Source organism: Pseudopipra pipra, chromosome 9 (assembly GCF_036250125.1).
Source record: "Pseudopipra pipra isolate bDixPip1 chromosome 9, bDixPip1.hap1, whole genome shotgun sequence".
In the NCBI taxonomy this organism is placed as follows: domain Eukaryota; kingdom Metazoa; phylum Chordata; class Aves; order Passeriformes; family Pipridae; genus Pseudopipra; species Pseudopipra pipra.
The window spans coordinates 9,110,896-9,124,124 of record NC_087557.1 but is presented as its reverse complement, the minus strand read 5'-3'; positions in this window follow the sequence as shown (position 1 = coordinate 9,124,124).

Genomic DNA, 13,229 nt, shown 5'->3' with positions numbered 1-13,229 from the left:
CAGTGCTGAACTACCTTGGACACAAAACCGATCTTGGTCCTTGGTCCTATAATCTTGCTGTGCTTTGGTGTGGTGGTTTTTTGTGGTGGGTTTTGGGTTTTTTTTGGTTTTTTTTGGTGTTGTTTTTTTTTTTCTTCTTTTTAATGAAAGCTGGCTGGAAACAGACTTTCTGGCATGGGTTCTCTTCCTAAACGTGACGGACTTGCCAAAGGAAATAGAACTTCTATAAAACGACAGTCAATTAAATAGCTGCTGTGTAGTGCTCTTCATGCTATTTCCAAGAGATAACGCTAACGGGAAATGCTGCAATCTTTTGACTAAGAAAATCCGTCAGCGACCTTCCCTGGACTTAAAACGTCCTTGACTCATTTAAAATCAGGGTAAAACACATAAGATGGGTTGCCAACTCTTACTACTCCAGCATAAATGGCTTTACTAAGTCACGGAGACAACACACAAGCTGATGCCGAAAGGCCAGGTTTCTTACTCACATGTCTGCGCGCAGAGGGAGCCACAGCAGTTACCCCTCTGCAAGCGGGCAACTTCGGAGAGCACTACAGCCCCAGCAACTGGATCCACTGCGGTCTGCTGGCCAGCCTGAAAGCAAAAGCAACCAACCTCGGCTCTCTGGACCCTTCAGCTCTTTCAGGTTTCATATTGCAAGCGAGTTTGATATTGTCCTCTCGTAACTGCTTAAAATGAAACACGCTTGCTTGGCGATTCATGATTAAATGCGTTTATAAAGAAATTATAGTCCGTTATTCACAGGGACTTTGCAAATCAATGGATGGGGACAGGTTATAGAAGCGATTGTGGCGGCTTTACAGCTAACATTCTAGTGCAGCCACAGCCTCACCGTTCCCCGCCCGTTCCCTCGGGGCACCGTTGGCAGTGCCCCAGTCAGCCCGGGCCGTCGGTGCAGCGGGACCGTGACGGACCGTGAGCCCGGGGGCCGCCCCCGCACCTCCCGGGGGGAGCGCGGCCGGGCGGGCTGGGGCTGCGGGGTGTGGGGTGTGGGGTGCGGGGCTGGGCACAGCAGCACCGGCTTCTGCCGGAGATCACGGAACATTCACACTCCTTTCACTTTAGACGTTGCCCCCTCTTTGACACTATTTCCTCTTCCCTTTCCAAATTTCATCTCCTCGACTTGTAAAACATTTCAGGCAGTTATTAGAAAGAATTCCTCATATTTTATTGCATTTCAGAGCTCCTTGATCAAAAGCAACATTTATCCCTCCAAGCCTCCGAGCTCCAACGTGTCCCGCAGTTGGCAGCCTGGGGCCACCGAGCCACTGCTGCCCGCGGGGGAGCAGCGAAGGCGCCGGGGAGCGGGAGATGCCACCGGGGAGCGGGACCAGGAGCGGGACCGGAGTCACTTAGCACATCTGCGCGCCGCTGCCGGGCGATTATCAGGTCATTTCTTCCGTAATGCAAACCATGCGCTCACGTATTACATCAAACCGCTAATTGCGAGCGATACGTTGCGGTAACGGAGGTCAGCGGCTGCAGCGAGTTGGGGCTCAGGGGAGCGCTCCGGGCAAAGTCTGCTGGGCAGCCCCTTCCCCGAGCCGCGCCGGCGGCCTCGGGTAGCGGCCGGGAACTCTCGAAGGGAATATCGCCTCCCGGGCACGTGCGGGGCGGTGGCAGCCCCTGTCTGTCCCGCCGGCGACAACCCCACCGGCGTCATCCCACGGCACCTCCCGCCCGCCGCCGCCGGCCCGGCTGCTGCTCCGGAGGGAAGCGGCGCCCTGAACGAAAGGAACGGAGCCCCAGCCTAAGTCCGTCTGTGACTTCTCTATGAGGGGGCGGTGGCCGTGTTTAGGCATCTGGGTACTTTTTAGGGATGGGGGTGTCTAACGCAGCTGGGCTCCCCTGGAGTGCCAAATGCCACACATCTGGAGCCACTACTAGCAAGGACTCCCTAGTCGGGATATACCTGAAATCAGTGTCAGTGAAACCTTAATTTGTGTTTTGGTATATTTTGATACCACTTTAAATGGCACAGTTGCACAGTTTCTCTTTCTCTATATGTACCTCCTTAACCCATTTCTTCTGTGAGTCCAGTGTTGCTTTTCAGTGCAATCTCAGGTTGCACATGGTGTTTCTCAGGAGACATAGTCTTACATTTCAAACCTCCTTCTTGAGCCTTCAGCCTCAGTCCCATTCCCAACCATAATGCCTTTGATGAAGCATTTCTATTTTCCTTGTCCCAGACTTCTCGGTCTTGACACCACGGGTTTCACCACAGCCAAGTATCTCCAAAAGCCCAGAGTGTGAACTGAGAGGCTCAGGCTCCTCGCTGGAATTGAAGCCTTGATGCTGGACTGTTTGTCCCTAGACTTTTTTTTCAGCCTTTTCTAGTCATCTACATGGATTTTGCCTTTTTCCAGAAGTTGTGGGCTCAAGGTGACTCACCTTCCTTTCTGATTCCTCTCCTGTTGCCTCTTCCAATGTAGTGATCACCTCCTCACTCCTTTATTATTTTGCCTTTGCAAACATGATGGTTCTCAGGGAACACAGCTGCTCATCAGATGTCCCTTTATTCCTCCTACATGCTGAGTGTCAGTTTGTTGCCTCAGTTGAAGTCGACTCTCTGTTCTCTCCTACTAAAGTTCAACCCTTGCTGGTTCTGTGTGTAAATCAGAGGCTTTTCTCTCCCACAAGTTCTAAGGCCAGCAGGAAGTGCAGACAGCACCAGAGAAAAGGCTTCTTTCACCGATTCCAGACTGAGACAGTCTGGGAAAACCCGAGAAAAGTCCAGAAGAAAAATTGCAGATAAAGTTGCGCTTTACCCTGAATCTGGGCATTTCTACTGAAATGGAGTCATCAGAGAATTTAATTGCATGTATTCAGCAGGTATAGCAGGATATATGGGTACATGCAAGGCATGGTTTGTTACAGTTTATGACTTGGCCAAATTAGGATACATTTTCACTTATTTGGCAAAAGTCACATTCCCAACAGACAGAGCTCCTAGTACACCATCTCCCTGCCAAGTTCTTTGCTGCTCCAGAGCAGGAGATGCAAGCATTGCTAAAAGTCTTTGGAACTACTAAGATGAACACAACAACATACTTTTTTTTCATAGTGTTGTATAAACTTATATATATATAAAGGGTAAATCTTTTTTTTGGCAAAAGTTTTGTAAAATATTTACCCTAAAGCAAATAAGAGTCTGGAAAATAGGAGCTTAATTTATTAAAAATGATAGAGTTCTAAGGAGCTGAAAACAAGTCAGCTTTATAGATAGTGAGATACTGACTACACTTAAAAATTTATGAAAAGTATATTGTTCAGCAGCAGTGAAGAACTCTAAATAATTCTCTTTATGATTGAGTGGCTGCATCAAATTGCTTTCAAGCATTTAAGTTTATTTATAAATTAATGTAGTGTTCTGTGTGGTGCCTTGCAGGATCCAGAAATGTGTACAAACATTGTGCCTAATCTGGAAGCTTATTTTCTTTCCTAGGACTGTCTTTACTTGTTTGATGTATGCATCATCGGTCTACTTAATAATTCATATAAATTATGAACCTTCTACCTGAGGTCACATTCCATAAATTTATTTCCTTAACAATGACCTTTAGAAAAATAATCAAGGAAATCAGCAGTTAACCCAATTATATAATCTTAATTCACTTTACATTAACATCTTGATTTACAACTGACTGTGCAGGTTCCTTTTAAGTACCCAGTGACCTCACTGATGTAAATCCTGCACTGGAAGAAGTGACCCAACTCTCTGATGCTGCAGGCTCAGGATCCTCTGGAACTCCTGCACCTAACTTCAGTGTATACATCTAGTTCTCAACAGCCACAGAGCTCTCAACTAACTGAAAATCTATACCCTATATACCATATTATGGAATTTATTTGAAAAAAGTGGTATTCGGGATAGGTATTGCAGCTGAGTTTGGATGATGAAGAGAAGATTGAGAAGGCATCTGGTAGAAGGGGTGTTGATGGAGTGTTGAATGACAACTACTTATTTTGTCCTTACAGACTGAGTTGGTGGATTATGTTGTTTAGCAGTTCTGACCATAACAACAAATAATGATTGAAGAAAATCTATATATACTAAAATATCAAGCACTGAAGATACATTAGTTTCCCAGGTAAGTAGCCTATTTTATAGGTGTGTGAGTTATATATTTCAGTTAACTGAATGCAATAAAACTACACTTGCTTTTGCAGATGTCAGTCCCACTTCCATAATCTTTGCAGGATTCAACTTCAGTAGCAGTAATAAATTCTTATTTTTTCAATTTAAAAAAAAATTATAAAAATGAGGACTTAGTTTAATTCATTTATTCCAAGACACCAAACCTCTACTTTTTGAGAGTTGAAAAGCATTAGCTGATAAGGCCTGTACTGGTCCATTTGGCTATAAGTGTCTGGAGGTGTGAGCAAATTGTTTATTTTCAGAGAATAACTGGTAACTGTGTTCTTGATATATAGAGCAGGCTTTGACTGAGTGGTGCTGGCTTTTCTCATTGCAGACAGGAGGTCCCAAAGACATGAAGGCAGAATGTTCTAGCACAGCCTTTATTTGGTCCTCTATAAAAATCAGTGCTTCGATAACAAGGATTTTAAATCAGTTTCAGTGGTGAAATTCAGAAAGGAGTGTCACCATAAAAATTTGAACCCTTTATTTCAGTGGAAAGATGTTGCTGAAATTTATTCTCATGTGGCCATATATTCCATTAAATTAGCATGGCTGCACATGATGAGATATTGTTTAGGGCACTGAAAAGAGGCCCATACAAAAGGTCATATAGCTGCTGTATGTCTGAAGACTACAGGATGGTAAATTTTCTGTTCCAGTCTACTGAGTCCCCTGAGATGATGGGAATTTTTCAGAAGATTGTGTGGAATTAAATCTTCAAAAATGTTGAGCTTCATTAGATCTGTTGCAGAACGTGCTACCTTTACAGCACATTTTGGGAGCGGTGGGAATGAGTGTTGCCTGTCAAGAAGGGCACATTCATGGAAATATATCTTGCTTTGGCATTTGATACCTCCATATACAACCCAGAAAACTGGCATTTGTAAGAGCAGTAAGAAGTCCTGGGAAAGGTTTAGTAAATTCTTTGAGCAGGCAGCCCGGGATGCCGTTATTTCTCAGTACCGATGGTCTGGGCTACTGGGGCACTCAGTGTGCAGTGTTTTGTTGTGGCTAGTGCTTGTTTATGGGCTTTCCATACATGTGACTTCTGAGCCAAAGCATTAAACATTTTTACCTACTTTTCTCATGGTTCAGTTGTTTCCCCCTTGTTTGGCAGCCCATCCAATACCCCACTCCCTAAATAAGGACATGTTGACATGTTGCACATCATTCAGCCCTCTTCTCTGGATGTTAGGAGAGTTTCAACCCCGAGTAATAGGAGCTCTTCCTACAGCTTTGCAATTTACTTAGTAGAGTCTGTTCCTTTCTAGTGGCTGGCACTAATTTCCTTCTGTATTTTTTCCCTGTGTTCCATGGAATATAAATCAGTATTTTTTCAAATCACAGTTACAGACAGAAAGCCATCTGTAACAGACATTTGGAGAACATACAATGTATCTTATTGAGCATCTTTTAATAGACTCCGCTTCTTGGTATGGAGTAACCTTCCTTTGAAGAGAATTCGAATTTTTTGTGAAATGCTTTTTAGTGAACCTTCTCACATTCTCAGCTGTCTACACGAGATAATACAGTCAGCTATGAGCTTAGCAACGATGGATATTTCTAAATCCAGAAAGGAAAATAGTCTTTTAATTTCCATGTGCTGATATATTAAAAAACACATCATAATACTAAATGGAACATATCTATTTCTGGTAAAGAAGACGGGTTAGTATGTATACTACTACATGGTGTGGTGCCATTGTGACATCTGAGCACAGTAACAAAAAAGTAATTAATCAGGATACAGTTGATGTATACTTTAGCTTTGTTTAAGATTGATTATCTCTGCTACTATCTGACTCTGGTTTCTCTCTTGGTGTTCCTCTCATCACTCTTAGCCAGAGAAAAAACAGGCAGTTATGCAGTTATGAGAACCTGATGCCTGCTAATGCTGCCTTAGTTTATGATGATGTAAGACAATCTTAGCAAAAATGAGAATTAAAATTGAGTATCATCTCAGGCCCTCTGACTATATCAATGTAAATCCTTTGCACAGCTCTTCATGAAAGATAGACTGTCCTGTGCCCACAATGCATTTTGAGATCAAGAAAACTGGGAAAGGGGAGCAGTCTGAAAAGCTCAGGGATCTGAGGGATTGTTGTAGTGTCAAATTCTCTTTAGCAGTTACAACCCCTGTGATTTTTACAGTGAGCAAGGAAGAAAAGAGCATAATAGGGAGCCTGCCATTACATACATGATTACTCACTGCTGCAGCTTTTCCTTTGCCTTATTTTTTCTTGTGTTGTGTAAACTTACCTCCTTTCTCATTTAAATTAATGTATATTTATGGTACTTAACTGTTAATAGGAAACCACAATTTTTAGATCAAAGAGTAGCTAGTGAATCAGAAGCACTTGTTCAACAGTTGGTGATTGCAGTAATTTGCTATTATGTATTGCACGTGCGATCACCAACATACAAAATTAGAGTATCAATATTAGCTAATTGAAATGCTGTATATGGTAGCATTTAACGTGAAGGGCCTGCTTTGCTTTAGCCTGTGTTTTCCCCTATGATTCATTGCTTCTTCTCTAGCACATATGGAGGAAGTCCATTGCAAGAACTAACATTAGCATTTCAAGGACTTGGCAATTCTGTTTGTATAAGGCATGTAGGAATATAAAGGGCTCCACTTGGAAAGAGAGACTCTGCAAGCTGGATGAAGATTATGCTCTCTCACAGAAAAAAAAAATTATAGTCTTCTAAAACTATTTTTAATGATAATAAGTGAAAACACAAATTAAATACTTGTGAGTGCTTGTAGAAGACTTAGAGTTATCATGTGACTTTAGCTCCAGTAAGGAAAAGATACAACCCTTCCTATGTTTTTCTAGGTCCTTCCTAGAGCAAAAGGAGTTAAGCTAATAATGCAAACTAATAAAAAAGTTAAGCTAAAATAACCTAATTCAGCCTATTTCAAACTAGCATTAAATTTTTTGTATTCTTTATCTGTGACCTGAAGTAGCAGCCATCATAAAATGGGCAAATAAAACACACTTGTTTTTGTGATATAAGGGGATTCTCTCAGGACTGCTTTCTGTCACTCTGGAAAGACCATTTAGTGGTGCATACAGTAGACACATAATCCATGGGATCTAGAATCTGTTGGTTGAAGCCACCCTGTTGCTGCCTACAGAGACTGTATACATATTTGTGCACAGTTTCTTTTCATCCCTGTAGACAGGAGGTGGGAGTATCCTATCACTCTTTTGGACTGAATGTTTTATTACATGTCTTCTACTGCGCCCTGTGGACACTGAAAAATATATTTTTATCAGTAGCACAGTTCAAGGAGTGATGGTACTGGTGGAAGCTCCAGTAAAAAAAAAAGGATTTCTACCACGTTGTTTCTGTCCCAAATCGATAACACAAACCTCCTCACACTACTACATGGCAGAAACTCCCAGTTATTTGGATGAAGGCACTTACTCAGCAAGATGGTGAAGACTACTGGAGAGAATATGGGTGGATTAACTAATTTCAATGGTAGAAATGAGCTGGAGAAAATGCTAAGGGGGATTATTCTGTGTATGCATATATGAGACATATATGCATCTTTCTCCTGCACCTAAATAAGGTAATACAAAATATATGTGGCAGCTAGAAGAAGTAATTGCCTGGTCCCTGAGGGCACCAACAAGCCCTCATGCTCTGAACAGCCTCACCTGGACACCACCCCCTGCCCATGGGGCCCAGAGCTCTATTTAAGCCCAGCCCAGGCTGTCATTCTGTGTCCTAGCTGTGTGTAGATGTGGTGGTCTTCACACTATAACTGCTGTTCTCCTGCTTGGATGTGGATCCTGCCAATCCAAACACTGAGCGTTGTCCTGGCTTGACCTTGGACCTGGTCCATCACCAAGGCCCTGCCTCGTCACCAGCTCCAGCCCACCCTGCTCCTGTGCTGTGGTGCTGGAATGGGCTATGGATGAGTGACCCTGCCCCCAGGAGAGGTTTCCTCGCTCCCCAGAGGGCTGCTGGTGCCTTGCAGTGCCCTAGCAGGTGTTGCCAGAAGGTGAGTCTGTTTTTGCTCCTCAAAGGCGGATCATCTGTTGAATACACCTGATGGAGCGTTTTTGTCAGTAGGAAAGCAATGGAATTGATACTATCTGAAAGGAACTGCATCAAGGTTTCTGCTACTAAGGGTGTTGGTGACTATTGGACTTCCTTATTACTGAATTAATTTTTTTTTAAAACTTTGTTTGGAGGAGTGGAGTATGTGTATTGGTGGCTTTCTTTCAAGAGAAAAGCATTTGGGAATGAAGTATTGTAAAGCAGTATTTTATTTTCATAAATAACTAGTTGAACAGAGAGGTGACTTCTCCTGCAATAGCCTCATAGCTGCTGGGGGACTTAAGCAAAAGAAGCTGCTAAATCCAGACAAAACTCTTTATGATTGGTATTTAATCTCAGCAAAAACCTAAAACTTTTTCTCAGCTGCTGCCTCCAGAGGTAGGTTTTGATGGTGTAATTTATTTCTTCAACACTGTAAGCAACTTCCTGCATTGAACACGTGGGTACCTGACCAATGGCAAGATACTAGCTCTCTTTTAATGGAGTTTAACTTCCTCACAAGCCCGCTTTCCCCTTACTGCAACTCCAAAGCCTTTATTCAAGCTCTTAATCCCTCCTGACACTAGAAAAGAAAAAAAAGTAGTTTGGATCATGTTTGAACCAGGCTGATTGTTAAGTGTGAGCTGCTGCTGACTGTGGCTGGTGTAACTCTGAACTGGGGTCTGAGGAGGTTGTGCCTTGCACGGATGAGCTATGGCATGTTGTTCCCATCTCAACATTGGGATGCAGCTGCTGGTCCCCATTTAGGGCTGTATTTGCTCTTGAGTAATCGTTCCTCTAATATTTCTGTGTTTTATAATATTAGTAACTAAGAATGGTTGCCTTGAGGTAATTATCAGATATTTCTTCACAACACGGTGATGCTGACTTTTTTGTCTGGTTTTTTTTTTTTACATATCTCATTTTAGGGGGGACATCAATTTTGAAGCCTTAGAAACCAGGAAAATAAGCACAGAGCCTTTCTTGTAGTTCTCTTCACTCAGCTCTGTGCCAAACACCAGTTAAAATCTGTATGTGTACTTCAGGCTGTTGAGTGCAGTTTCTTTTGAGTGCTTCTTTGTTATGACTTAGAAGAGCACTGTAAACAATCATCTTCATATGATCTAAAGTGATTAGTATTAACACTAAGACTTTTATGGCTTGTACCTGGGAATTTTCTCATAAAGTGAAGTACTGCTCTGATTTTTTTTTAAAATTTACTTAAACTGAAAGGAGAAATTGGAAGGTCTGTGTTACTCTGATCTTCAGAGAGCCAAAGCCACTGTTGGGGTGAAGAGCTTTATTTATGTTCTACAGAGTCCTTTTACTATTTCTGTGGTGTTTCTATTAAAGTTTTTCCATTTGATCCTGTACGTAGCTTGTAAGGTCTAGGATCTGACATTTGCCTCCTCCCTGAATTCTACCCATATGTGGCAAGAGCTTTAGAGAACTACTAAATAAGTAAATAAAGCTCTTAGCTTGGATAGTCACGTGTCCCTTCTTTCTAACCTATTTAGTCTGTGTTCTGGATCCTTGTCTCTAGAGAGCTTTTCTCCCTTTCCTTGTTGCCTACAGGATGATAAGCCACCTGCCTGATTGGATCAGTGAAATTCACTTAGTTCTTGCTCAGAGGAATCAATATTTGCCAGTAGAGTATGGATTTCATGTGCATGCTGCCAGTTTGATACAGAAGCCTGTTTTTCCTTGAGGTAATGCTCCAGGGTAGTATGCATCATGAGCTCTCTTGCTGTGTATATGGAAAAAAACCTGAGAAGCACAAGTTTCATCTTCCCCATTGCCTGTGCCTGTTGGTAGCTGTTTAACAGATCTCAGGTTGTAGGGTATGGTTTGATTAGTTATTAAGAAGCACTATCGCATTTATAACTAATCTGCAGCCTTCATGTTTTTTCTTATATTATTAGAGAAAAGCAACAAAATCAATGAAATAGGAGTAAGCTACTGTATCTTCTATGCTGCAGCAAAAAACTCCGAACAACAAAACACCACCTCCCTCCCCACCCCATACATTAGGGTTAGGAAGATAAAAGCTCTTTGTTTTCCTAGTCAATTAAAAATAAAGCACTCCTAACCATTGTGAGGTCTGTAAAATTCCCTGTTTCAACCCCTCAAAGACATCACTCTCATTGCCTTTAGTGGGTTGAGTGTAGCCTTATGTGAGGAAGGACAATGCCAGGCACAGCAGCATGCCAAGGCACTGAGGGTTTCAGAGATTTCATATGAAAACTTCAGATATCTTTTCTGTCTTCTGGACTCTGCCCCTTCAGCTGTATGACAGTGCCACTTTTGCATGATACAGAGTTGCTAAAGAGTCAAGTTTGGCAGAGTCCTTTAACTTTTCATCTTCAGTTTACTGTTTAGTTGCTAAGTACTGTTGTGAAGTTACATTGCTCATAGCACAAGGTATGTCTCTCATTTCTCTTTCTCTATAGAAAATTAATTCATGTCTGATTGTAGTCCGATACACAGCACACCAAAGATGAGTTTGTAGTGACTCTGACTGCAAGTGGCTTAAAATGTGCAAGAGTCTGAACTCATAGAAATCTTGGATTATGCAAGTGATTGTGTCTTTTGTGTAAGGGCTAAATAACGAACTCCTAAGTGGGAAGTTTGACTTGTGCTGTAGTTACGGTCTTATCTGTGACTAAAACAGATTAGCCCATGAACTGTATAATTGTCTTTCTTGATATTGTGGCTGGTCCCTGTTTGTGGAATGATGGATTATTTTATGGTGACTGGTTTGTGTTTTGCTAACTAAAGATATTTGATTAAAAGAAAAAATTAGTTCTCATTTATGCTGTGGAATGTGTTACTGTACTACACTGCTGAGAATGATGGGAAAAATAATTCCGAGTAGAAAAAAAACACCTGATGTGCATGCAGTGCAGGAGAGTGAGGATCTGAGCTTGCTGACCCCCTGTCCTGTGGGGGCTCTAGCACTCTCCATAGCCAGGTGTGTCAGAAATGAGACAGACTTCACATCTTAGGAGACTTTGGCAGTGAATGAAGCAAAAGCTTAATGGAACACTTCTAAAATCAGCTCCTTGAAGTTTGGAAATACATGAGCATTTTGAGAGCTGGAAGCTTTTAACTAGTTAAATTGCTCTTGTTGAAACCACGGGTCATCTCCAGTGTGGAATTTAGCCTTGTTATCTGGTGGGATGGGACCTGTGTGGGTGAGCAAAGAGCATCAGACTTCAGAGACAGAAAAGCAAATCTACAGCAGAGCCAGCCAGCCTGCTGGGAACTAGAGAGAGCAGGGGCTTGACAGGCTTTGGTGCAACAAGATGGGAACACAGTTTAAAGAAGTCATCAGTATAATGCTTGGTCTGTCACAGAAGCAAACCTTTCATTTCAGATCTAAATTTCATACTGGTTTGGTTGAGGACTTGGTGCAACTGCTTATGTATCATAATTTGCCACAGCGATGCGTTCACAGAGGGATTGACTGAGGACTACACACCTCAGCCTTGGGGGCAGGCCTTCCAATACCTCTCTTAATCATCTGAAATTATTGCTTGTACATGTGGCAGATTGATATATACACAAAAAGATCTTTGCATGTGCTTTCGAACTGCGGCTGTCTCTGTAGTGTAACATGATTGTTTAAGCACCAAAACCACACCAGAATAATTAAAGTAGAATTTGGTCTCAGTTCAACTTGGACTGCATGAGGAGTTGCAAGGAAAAAAACCAGCTGTCTGCTTTTCAGAGGTGCTCAGCTCATGCTCTTTAGAATGCAAAAAAGGTTAATTGTCTTAAAATGTGAGATGAACAAGGACAGGAGATACACAGCAAACCAAACCCAAGAATGGCAGTGATTCAGCTGGAAAGGGGTAACCATCTTAAGCAATCACTTCTCTTTCCATGAAAAGGGAACTGTCAGGTAGATGGAGGTACTTGGAACAATGCAGTCAAAGTCTTCTGTCACCAAAGTTTAAGATGGAGTCAGTCATCAAGCTCTTTGACTGGATTTTAAATTTGTACCAGAAAGGTATATGAAAAATATGACAAGCTTTAGTAATCTAAAGGATCCGAACCATTAAATGAGCTTAAAAAAGGTTAAAAGAAGAGGGGACCTTCCCAAATGAAAAGTAATGATTAAAAACTTCCTAGACTTTATTCAAAAACTCAGATGTGTGCACTGCATTCACTCAGCTCCAGGAGACAAACTTGGACAAGGTTAGAGTTTCTTTAGGACTGGGATTTAGAATACTTCTGTGTCGATTAACACTGGCAATTACACATGATAGACTGAACCATAAAGAAAGTGTCATTGCTCTCTGAAATAATCTAAAAATCCAGTCTTGGTTTTAAAGCTTTCAGAGCTGGCAGCAAAAATGCTTCATGGGATAGAAACAGAATTGCAACCTTTCAGCTGCATTTTATCTGAGTTACAAGTAAAAAAAGAGTTTTTCTAGAAGACTGACATCTGGAAAAGAAACAGATCTGGTCTTCATGGCCATCTTGAGATGACCATCCCTAATATGTAGGGACTGTGTTAACTAAGATGATTTTAAGTAAGACTTTGGTCAGGCAACTGGTTATGTTTAATATACAGATTGTTCCCCTTGACTATGCTGTGTGGGGATTCCCTATCTAGACATTCCCTATTTAGACTCTTTCCCTATTTAGACACCTCTGCTGTAGGTACCCATACCTGAGCTGCCAGTTACTCTGTAGTCAAGTTAATGTACTCATCTGAAGTACAATTAATCTCTCAAACATCTGTCCTTCAGTGAAGTTATTTATGCTTTTAAAGTGCTTATTTCTCCACCATGGACTTCCTCCCACTTTGGGTGTGGGTTTTCTGAGATCTGCAGTTCAGGAAGATGTGATTCCACCCATCTTGTCCTTCCTATTGTATGCCAAGTATGCTGACAGCCTACTAATTTTGGTGCGCTGGATGTTTCAAAATACACTCTTCTGCTACTGTAATTACAGCTTAACCTGAAAACAAGTGCCCTTGGTCCCTTGTGTTCCTAGGGAACTG